Here is a 12,072-nt window from a genome sequence, read left to right on the forward strand (position 1 = left end):
GAAAAGATCAGATTAGGTTGGCCTGGACTCTTTTTGCATGGTTTAAGAATCTATGCTGTGTTGAAAAGGTTTCAAGAATTTATGCAAGCCTAGTCTATTATCAAAGATCGGTGATTGGGCTTTGTATTTTCAAACTACTAAAATGATAGCAGTTGATTGCCTCCTATATGATGCATTTTTTTAAATGTAAGTCTCATTTGCCAATATATTCCTTTATCTAGCAATTACTATAGCCAATGGTGCATCTATTCCAGAATCATATGCTCTTCAATGTGTTGAGCTTGGAAATTCCACAGGAATTAGCACTGATGGATCCGTGTTCTATCCATTTCACTATTCAGTCTCAGACAATGTTATCAAAATGCCTCCTTGCCAGGCATTGATAGTCATTTCAATAACCTAGGGAGGCTCACTGCAAAGCTCTAGATTTCCTTAAAATTTTAATGGATCTATCATACTGAATTTTCCAAATTATTCTTGAATTTATTCATACAGTCATGCTTGCATAATGGATTCAATAAGATTATTACCCACTGTACCATGATCATCTTGCTTTTGCTTGTCCCAAAAGTTCATTTTTCAAGCTTTGAAGGCATATTGTAATACTAGCTTTACAGATTTTGGTAAGCATGTCTCCATTTACATTATTGATATTCTATGTTAAAGGATAGGGACTAGATATATTGTTTCATTTGTGTATAAAACTACATGTATGGAAAAATTCCTTTTCCAATGCAGGTTGATACCTTCTCTGGAACTTATACTCTTAGACTCATTGAGAAGTAAAATGATTTGTCCAGGGTCACATAGATAGCATGTGTCAGAGGTGGGAACCCAAGTCTTCTTAGTTCTGAGATTGGCTCTCTCCACTATATCATGTCGCCTCTCTTTATCCTTTATAATTTGTACTAATTTTTAATATTGCTTACCCTCTTAGGTGTGTCTCCTTTTTTTAGTGTGTTACTGTCTGGAAGATCCTCCATTATTTTCATCATTTTAGTTGTCCTTTTCTGGGCTTTCTCTTCTTCTGTTCCGTCTTTTTTGGAGAGCCATCATGGTGGCTTCCTGTAGCATTTCAAGGGCAAAGATTCCTGCTTTGTAGTGAAGTAGAATGGTCTGCTTGTTTTTCTTCCAAAATCCTGATGATGTTTATTCAGTGCTCCTTTTCAGCTTTCTCATCACGTTTAGACCAAAATTATCAAGGAACTGCCTATGCAACTTTCCATATTCTAAGTACAATAATTAGAATTATTTTTCATTATTGTATTACCTTACATCTGTCCACAACAAAACCCAGTGTGATACTTTCTGCTTATAAGATATCAACATGAAATTTTCCTATTTTCTGTCTCCCTCAGTCTGTAATTTATTTAGAGCATGACTTAATTTTAATTCTGCTGGATCTAAAAAGAGAGGTGTCAAAATACCATTAGAATTCCAGGGGCAAAATGGAGAATTTCTGTATGTTTTGATATTGTTAGGTTACTAGTGGCTTAGAGAAGTCCTACTGAAAATATTGATCTTGGAAGATAGAGAAATATGATAATTTTTAGCTAATTTTCTGGAGTCAGAATTCACGTTGTGACTTTCTGATAATAACGACTGTATGGAAAGCCATCCTTCTCCTAAAAATTAGCTAGCATTTACATATCACTTCAAGATTTCAAAATGATTTATATATTGTAATGGCAAGCAGGGTAGAACTTTTTGCTGTTTTTTTTTGTTTTGGAGTGCTTCTCAGCACTAAGGCAATCAAGTGTCTTTGAGTCTTGCCTTTGTTTCAATCAAGCATTTTTGAGTGAATCAGGAGTCTTTGATAACCTGCTTAAGTCACAGGAAAACCTGGGTCACATGGGTTTGAGTCACATGGTTGTGATGCCCTCTGACCTTGAAGAAGTGTATATATACTCTGAGGTTTGCATTTTGCTTGGGGGTCACTCATTGGAAGAGTGTTCCTGATGATTTGGCCAGACGAGACTCTGGGTAGTCATTGTTAAGGAGCCCCTCGGCTTTGAAAACCCAGATGTTGGTACTTCTCTCTCTGGTGCCTATGTATGTATTGCTGTGGAAGGATAGTTAGTAGCCCTGTCTGCTGATTTGTATTATTTGCTCTGTTTATGTAATTTCTGCTTGCAATTTCTGTTTGTGTTTTCTCTGAAGTTCAGGGTGCTGACTTTTTCCCCTGAACTAAGTGAATGATATATGTATGTTTAATTAAAGTGAGATTGTAAATTCCTTAAAGTTGCTTTCCTTAGAAAAGCAGATCAAAGAACCTGTGCTGGCAGCCCTCCTGTGTGCTGGTGTTATTAGTCTTATGCCTCCACAGCAGCTGGTTGTTACATATATAGCATTTCATTTGATACTAATAGGCTTGACAAATATGCTAGATTCCCATTATTGATACAAGTTAGAAAATGCAATGAATATAGAAGTTATTCATGTGCCTTATTTTACGGGGTCAATCGATAAGCATTTTTTAAAAGCCCGTTCTAGGCACTGGTGGTACAAAGACAATAATAAAATAATTCCTGCCCTCATGGAGCTTATACTCTATGGTATATATGCTATACCATATGTTATATCTAGTATATAGCCAGGTACTATGCTAAGTATTCAGGATATAAAGGAAAAATAAATAAAACAAACAGTTCCTGCTACCATCAAAGAGCTCACATTCTACTGGAGGGGAACAACATACATTTAAGAAATAGTGTGCTGGAGCCAGCTCAAATGGCCTGACAAGAATAGATTGTTAAATGTTCAGTGTGAGCATTTATACCTTGGAAATCAGCAAACACTACAGATAAGGGCTTGATTTATCACTTTGGTAATTGTCTAAGAAAGTGATATGGAAAATGTTAATAACCCAGCTTAAACTTCAAAGTGTATCATGCATAGATTTCCCACTCCTCAGACAATTAGTTGTTAAATGTTCACATACACACAACAACAACAACAACTAGCTCTCTAGAGAGTGGAAATATATAAACATATATATATATATGTATACATATGGAGAGAGAGAGAAAGAAGGAGGAGAAGAAAGAAAATGAAGAGGAGGAAGACAGAAGAAGAAGGAGGAGGAGGAGGAGGAGGAGAAAAAGGAGGAGGAGGAGAAGGAGGAGGAGAAAGAGGAGGAGGAGGAGAAGTAGAAAGAAGAGAAATATTCAGAGTGCAAGCAAAATTTCCCTAGGAAACATCTTTATTAAAAAAGCTAGCTATGACTTTTATCTCTTTTTCATCCATCTCTTGTATTTTTCCTCTAAAATTTATTTTATATGTGTCTATCACTCTCCAGTCAGAGGTAACATCTGTCCGGGGATTATTAACCTTTTTATTTCATAGACACCTTTGATAGTCTGATGAATCTTAAGAACGCTTTCTCAGACAAATGTTTTTAAATACGTAAAATAAAACACATCGGATTGTAAAGGAAACCAATTATACAGTAATAAAAAAAATTTTAAGCTCCCAATTAAGTCCTAGCTCTCATCACTTTATAACTAGCTCACTAAAACACACTTTACTGGTCTCCCTTCTTCCCCCTCTTGAAAGGGCATTCATCCAGCACAACATTACTCATAAAAACCAAAGGCTAATCTTTGAGCAAATCATTTAATCTCCTTCAGCCTCAGTTACCCTGCATGTAAAACAAGGGTTTGGACTAAATAGGCTCTGAAATCCTATCCAGCTCTTGACCTATGACCCTATGATGCTGTAAAAAGACAAAGACAAGTAGTAGACACCTAGTTGGCCCAGTGGATACACTGGGCCTGGAGTCAGGAAATTGTCATTGGTCAGTCCTTTCAGTCATGTCCAACTCTTCATGACCTCACTTGGGGTTTTCTTGGCAAAGATACTAGAGTAATTTGCCATTTCCTTCTCCAGGTCATTTTACAAATGAGGAAATTGAGGCAAACAGGGTTAAGTGACTTGCCCCGGGCACTCAGTTGCTAAGTGTCTGATGCCAGGTTTGAACTCAGAAAGATGAGTCTTCCTGACTCTACTGTGCCACCTAGCTGTCCCAGTTGCTCCAAGAAGACCAAAGTTGAAATTCAGCCTCACACTAGCTGTGTGACCCTGGCCAAGTCACTTAACCTCTGTTTTCCTCAATTTCCTCACCTATAAAATGGAGAAAATAATAATACCTACTTCCTAGGGTTATTGAGAGAATTAAATGAAATAATATTTGTAAAGTGCTTAGCACAGCACCTGGCAAATACTGTCAACCAAGAATAATATTACAGGGGGCAGGGACAAGATGGCAGCTGGAAAGCAGGGATTTGCTTAAGCTCTGCCCCAAATCCCTCCAAACACCTGTAAAAAATGACTCTGAACAAATTCTAGAGCTACAGAACCCATGAAATAGCACAGGGAAGCAGGTCTCCAGCCCGAGGACAGCCTGGATGGTCACTGGGAAGGGTCTATTGCATGGTGCTGGGAGCAGACTGTGGCCCATGCTGGAACTGACCAGAATGGGAGTCAGCCCATAGCAGGCCACAGGCCCATGAATCATTGAGCTGTGGCAGTTACCAGACTTCTCAACCTATAGACACCAAAGATCATGGAGCAGTTTAGTGGGTAAACAGCGAGATCAGGTTAGAAAGCAGTCTGGCCACCAGCTCTGTCGGTGGCAGAGGTGGTGCAGCGGTGGAGCTCCAGTGTCAGCTGCTTCCAGAGTCCCTGGCTCACACAGTGGGAGGAATCAAGTGGCAGACCATAGTGGGAATGCAGGGCTTGCTTTCCCTGCTTGGATCTAGGTCACAATTCTGGTTGGCGGTTCTTGGGGGAAGAGGAGCACTGTTGTGGCAGAGCTTGCAGTAACAGTGGAGTAAAAGTAGCTCTGAAAACAGCAGGTCAGCCCCTAAAGCTTGGGATAAAGCACTCTCTACTCTACAAGCAGTCATACCCTGACAAAAAGCTCAAAGGTAAATGAGCTGGCTGGGAACATGGCCAGGCAGTGAAGAAGGACACAGACTCAGACTCGGACTCAGACTCAGACGTAGAATCTAAAATCTTTTTTTTGGTGACAAAGAAGATCTAAATATACAGCCAGAAGAAGTCAACAAAGTCAAAGAGCCTACAACAAAAGCCTCCAAGAAAAATATGAATTGGTCTCAGGCCATGGAAGAGCTCAAAAAGGATTTGGAAAAGCAAGTAAAAGAAGTAGAGGAAAATTGGGAAGAGAAATGAGAGTGATGCAAGAAAACCATGAAAAATAAGTCAACAGCTTGCTAAAGGAGACTGAAAAAATAATGAAGAAAATAACACCTTAAAAAATAGACTAATTCAAATGGCAAAAGACCTCCTAAAAGCCAATGAGGAGAAGAATGCTTTGAAAGGCAGAATTAGCCAAATGGAAAAGGAGGTCCAAAAGACCACTGAAGAAAATACCACCTTAAAAATTAGATTGGAGCAAGTGGAAGCTAGTGACTTTATGAGAAATCAAGATATTATAAAAATGGACTAAAGGGATAAAAAAATGGAAGATAATGTGAAATATCTCATTGGAAAAACCACTGACCAGAAAATAGATCCAGGAGAAATAATTTAAAAATTATTGGACTACCTGAAATCCATGATCAAAAAAAGAGCCTAGACATCATCTTTCAAGAAATTATCAAGGAGAACTGCCCTGATATTCTAGAGCCAGAGGGTAAAACACAAATTGAAAGAATCCACCAATCGCCTCTTGCAAAAGATTCCAAAAAGATAGGAATATTGTCCGCAAATTCCAGAGTTCCCAGGTCAAGAAGAAAATACTGTAAGCAGCCAGAAAGAAACAATTTGAGTATTGTGGAAACACAATCAGGATAACACAAGATCTAGCAGCTTCTACATTAAGGGATCACAGGGTTTGGGATATGATATTCCGGAGGTCAAAGGAGCTAGGATTAAAACCAAGGATCACCTACCCAGAAAAACTGAGTATCATGCTCCAAGGCAAAACATGGATTTTCAATAAAATAGAGGACTTGCAAGCTTTCTCAATGAAAAGACCAGAGCTGAATAGAAAATTTGACTTTCAAACACAGAAATCAAGAAATGCATGAAAAGGTAAGCAAGAAAGAGAAATTATAAGGGACTTACTAAAGTTGAACTGTTTTGTTTATGTTCCTACATGGAAAGATGTTGTGTGTAATTCATGAGACCCTTCTCAGCATTAGGGTAGTTGAAGAGAATATACATATATAGAGACAGAAGGCACAGAGTGAATTGAATATGAAGGGATGATATCTAAAAAAAATCAAATTAAGATGTGAGAGAGAAATGTAGTGAGAGAGGGAGAAAGGGAGAGACAGCATGAGGTAAATTATCTCACATAAAAGTGGCAAGAAAAAGCAGTTCTCTTGGAAGGTACGAGGGGGCAGGTGAGGGGGAATGAGTGAATCTTGCTCTCATTGGATTTGACCTGAGGAGGGAATAACATACACACTCAATTGGGTATCTTACCCCACAGGAAAGTAGAGGAAGGGGATTAAAAAGTGGGGATGATGGAAGAGAAGGCAGGTAGGGGGAGGAGGTAATCAAAAGCAAACACTTTTGAAAAGAGACAGGGTCAGGGGAGAAAACTAAATAAAGGGGGACAGGATAGGATGGAAGGAAATATAGTTAGTCTTTCACAACATGAGTATTGTGGAAGTGTTTTGCATAATGATTCATGTGTGTCCTGTGTTGAATTGCTTGCCTTCTTATGGAGGGTGGGTGGAGAGGGAAGAGGGGAGAGACTTTGGAACTTAAAGTTTTAAAAGCAGATGGTAAAAAAAAATTGGTTTTGCATGCCACTGAGAAATAAGATATATAGGGAATGGGGCATAGAAATCTATCCTGCCCTACAAGAAAGTAAGGGGAAAGGAGATTGGGGGGGAGTGAGGTGACAGAAGGGAGGGCTGACTGGGGAATGGGGCAATCAGAATATATGCCATCTTGGAGTGGGGGAGAGTAGAAATGGGGAGAAAATTTGTAACTCAAAATTTTGTGGAAATCAATGTTGAAAACTAAAATATTAAATAATAAAATATTATATATATACAAAAGTAATGTCAGAAATCCATGAGACACTGAATTGCAACTAGATTTATAACAAAAGAAGTGAACATGCATGTGGAAGCCTAAGCAAGTGCATAGAGTTTACAATTCAAACAGAAGCTTGCATATTTATGAAATCACCTCAAAGAGAGGAGGGGTAATAGAAATCTCCATCCAGTTGGGAGTAGCAGGGAAGGAAAAATCATGAATAATTAAGGTGGCAAAAACAGCATTCTTTTCCATTGGGAACCGCTATGAAGATAGGAGGGTCTGCTTATCTACACAGATCTCAGATGCACAAGCAGTTTCCCAGTCCAGTGCAAATCGACTGGCACCTGTCTTGACACCCAAGGACACACAGAGAGTCCAAACACCAAATTATGTCAGCTGGGGAAGGGGCAGGGAAGGGGGAGGGGAAATTATACACTCCGAGTCTTTTATCTATCAGGAAATGGGTAACATGTTTATCATTATTTCTCTGGAATTGTGGTTGATCGTTACACTATTAAGAGCTCTAAGTCTTTCAGAGTTGTTTGTCTTTACAATATTGTTGTCACTCTACAAATTATTCACCTGGTTCTGTTCATTTAACTCTGCATCAATTTGTACAAATCTTCTCAGGTTTCTCTCAAATCAGACTTCATCATTTCTTATAGTTTTTCATCACATTTATATACCATAACTTGGTCAGTCATTTCTCGATTGATGGGCACCCCCTCAGATTTGCATTTTTTTGTCCTCAGAAACCAATATAAATATTTTTGCATATCCTTACTTAGAATTTATTTTTCTTTGGACTTATTGCCTTAATCTGTCCTTCCTCCATTTTGCCCCTCCCTCCTTCCTTTTCCCTCAAATTTCCCTTTGGATTGGAATCTATTTATCTCCAACCACATGTGTATATGTCTATGTATTCTTCCCTCCTTTGACCAGTTCAATGAGGGGGAGGTTCAAGTATCAACTGCTCCTCTAACCCCTTCTTCTTTGTATGGACTTCTACTCATGCACCCCAATTATATTAAATGATTTTCTCTAACCTTCCTTTCACTGCTCTTCAATATATTCTTCTTCCCCTCTTTTTCCATTTTTCTTTTCAAATCATCAAGACATAACAGAATCATTCCCAGACCTTCTGTCTAATTAGACTTCCTCTATGACCCCTGATGATAACAGCAATGACTGTGTTGCCATCTATTCCAACTCATTTACAAAAGGAATCACTACTATAACGTACTCATCAAGTGGTGATCCAAGAGTTGCTTGAAGACCTTCAAGGAGAAAGAACTCACCACTTCTTGAGGCAGCCCATTCTACTTTTAGACAATGCTAACTGTTAGGAAGTTTTTCCTGATGGTAAGCCCAAATTTGCCTCTTTGCAAAATCTCCTCATAGTACCTTGTCCTTAACTTTTGGGACCAAAGAGAAAAGCAAATGTAATCACTTCTCCACAAGACAGCCTTTCAAGTAATGTCCCCACCCCTATCCCATCCACCCTCCAAGACTTCTTTTCTCCACTCTCAATATTCCCAATTCCTCCACTTGATCTTCCTATGACATAGGCTCAAAGTTAGTCACCATCCTGTTTACCCCACTCTGGGGTAAACAAGTTTACCAATGTCCCTCTTAAACCAAGGCACCCACAACTATACATGACTATAGGAAAAGTCTGAAGAGATGAGATTCAATATTTGCTCTTATTCTGTCTAGCGTTGTTCCCTTTCCCACATAGTATCTAGCCTTGGCAACTCAATTGTACACAATTTGAGATGAGGAACTACTTCTTATGCTGTTTCTTTTAGTCCTACACAAGGCCATGAATGATGGTGAATACCTACCCAGTGAATTCTTGTTAAAGTGAATTTTCTCAGATATTTGCTGTTTTTAGAGCTGCATGTGAATTTTCAATGCCAGATGGCTTAAAATGTCTGTCAGCAACTCAAAGGATAAAATAAACATTTGAAAGTTGTGCTTTCTCACTCACTAAGTAGGCAATTAATGACATTTGGGAAAATATTTCTTGAATTTGTTGACATACTCAAGAATTGCTTTCTTATGTATCATTGACAACTTGCTAAAACAACATGAAAGCAGGCATAAGGCACAGTATTCTCAAAATAAAAGCATCATTTCAGCAACAACAATAATAGTTAACATTTATACACTGTCTTATCATGCCTTGGAGCGTTAAGAAGTTGCTTTTTTCTGAGACAATCCAGTTCCCTGAGACAACTCGAGAATTGCAGGAAATGTCTTATATTTGTTACATAACTGCATATGGCAAAGGTGATCCATCTTCTCTTTCTTTTCTGTGCCATATACTTGTACCCTCCAGGTACCTTCCACGACAGACTATAATTCCCCTCTGCTTAGTCAGATTTTTTCTTTAATTTCTCCTAGAAGAACTTTTATTTTTCCTAAAGTGACTTAATAATTCTCCCTGGTAAGCTAGAGAATAAGCAAGATGATTCCCTCCAGTTCTTTTATTTTCATCTCTAGGAAAGGGACCACCTTGGACTTTATGTGAACATTGACATTACTTGATATTGGCAGAATCATGAACACAGAGCATTTTCTGGACATCACTGAAAAGCTCCCTTCACTCTCTTCCATTCTCACTCAGTTCTCCACTGTTGCCACTACTAGTTCTCTCACTAACTCTTACGGTCTCTGCTATGGTGAGTGGACTGGTAGAGCTCATTCTCTGGAGTCTCTTGAGTGAACTTAAATTTTTGTATGTATGTGCATACCTATGTACACACATATAAAAATTAAGTATATATGTTTATGTACATGAATGTACATATATGCTATTTTATTTAACTGCTTTGACTGGCAATTTCAGTACATCTTGTCATGCGCTAATGAACGTAAAAACTCCTCAGGATGTTCACAAGAAATTCAATTACTACCAAGGGTCATCTGATTCATTGTCAAATACAGATGGATAGACAATGCTTATAGCTTGCCCATTGGTATAAATCTTAGGTAGATACTGCAAATTGATAATGAGCTGGGTCCAAAAATGAACAGGAAGACAAGAATGGTATGGCTTCCATTTGGGAAACTGTACAGTTCTTTTAATTACACAAGCTTGCATCTGAAACAAAAACATTAATATTCTTCTGGTTTTGTCTTACAACTGTGAGTCATGGAATACAAAAGTGAAGTACTATTTTTTTTTCTTCCTTTCTTACTGAAGAACAAACATCTTTATCTGGATGGATTATTTTCTCATGCCTCCAGTTAGACTTAAGTTCTTTCTTTGAAGGTTTGGAATTTTTCTTATTTTTTTCATTGTCTATATCCTCCCCACTTAGCACAGTGCTTTGTATGCATAGGCAGTTAAGAAATATATGTTGAATTGAATCACCTCAATTTCTCATTTTTCATTCTACTTGACTCCTCTGCAACTTTGGACACTATCAATCACTCCTTCCTCCTGGACATTCTTTCCTCCCTTTACCTTGGCTGCAATGTTCTCTCTTAATTCTCCTCCTACTTGCCTGACCATTCCTTTATAGTCTCCTTTGTTTGGTCATCATCCTCTCTTCCCCTCCCCATCTGATGACTTTAGTAATCCCAAAGACTCTGTGTGGAGGTAGCTAGATGCTTCGGTGGATAGAGTGCTGGTCCTGGAATCAGGAAGACCTGAATTCTAATCCAGCCTCAAACACTCACTAGTTGTGTGAACCTGGGAAAGTCACTTAACCTGTTTGCCTTACTTATCGGAGAAGGAATTGGTAAACCACTCCAGTATATTTGGGTGGAGCCAAGATGGCGGCTGGAAAGCAGGGACTAGCATGGGACTAGCTCCCCACAGAGTCCCTTCAAAAACCTATAAAAAATGGCTCTGAACAAGTTCTAGAACTGCAGAACCCACAAAACAGCAGAGGGAAGCAGGGCTCCAGCCCAGGACAGCCTGAACAGTCTCTGGGTGAGGTCTATCCCACACGGAACTGGGAGCTGGGAGCTGGGAGCTGGGAGCCAAGCAGAGCAGAGCCCAGCACGAGCGGCTCAGACCAACCAGACCAGGAGCCGGGCGGAGCAGGCCCTAGCGCCCTGAATCAGTGAGCTGTGGCATTTACCGGACTTCTCAACCCACAAACACCAAAGACAGCCAAGAAGGTTAGTGGGAAAAGCTGCAGGAGTGGAAGGAGTTTGAGGTTCAGCCACCACCCCCGGGGCAGCGGAGATGGAGCAGCTACAGCTGCGGTTGCTTCCTGCCCCAGGCCCACCTGGTGGGAGGAATTAAGTGGCAGATCAGAGCAGGAGTGCAGAGCCTGCTGAAGATCTAAGCCCAGTCTGGATTGGGGGTTCTTGGGGAAGGAGGAGTGCTGGTGTGGCAGAGCTGGCGCATCCCCCCCCCCCCAAACGTGGAACATAGAACTCTTTAGTCTACAAGCAGTCATACCCCGCTGAAAAACTCAAGGGTCAAGTTAGTTGGTTGGGAATATGGCTAGGCAGCGAAAATACACCCAGATTCAGCCTCAGACTTTGGATTCTTTTTTTGGTGACAAAGAAGACCAAAACATACAGTCTAAAGAAGTCAACAAAGTGCAAGAGCCTACACCAACAGCCTCCAAGAAAAACATGAACTGGTCCCAGGCCATGGAAGAGCTCAAAAAGGATTTGGAAAAGCAAGTTAGAGAAGTAGAGGAAAAATTGGGAAGAGAAATGAGAAGGATGCGAGAAAACCATGAAAAACAAGTCAATGACTTGCTAAAGGAGACCCAAAAAAATACTGAAAAATACACTGAAGAAAACAACACCTTAAAAAACAGACTAACTCAAATGGCAAAAGAGCTCCAAAAAGCCAATGAGGAGAAGAATGCCTTGAAAGGCAGAATTAGCCAAATGGAAAAGGAGGTCCAAAAGACCACTGAAGAAAATACTACTTTAAAAATTAGATTGGAGCAAGTGGAAGCTAGTGACTTGATGAGAAATCAAGATATTATAAAACAGAACCAAAGGAATGAAAAAATAGAAGACAATGTGAAATATCTTGTTGGAAAAACCACTGACCTGGAAAATAGATCCAGGAGA

The sequence above is a fragment of the Trichosurus vulpecula genome, chromosome 2 (assembly GCF_011100635.1).
Source record: "Trichosurus vulpecula isolate mTriVul1 chromosome 2, mTriVul1.pri, whole genome shotgun sequence".
NCBI classification, from domain to species: Eukaryota; Metazoa; Chordata; class Mammalia; order Diprotodontia; family Phalangeridae; genus Trichosurus; species Trichosurus vulpecula.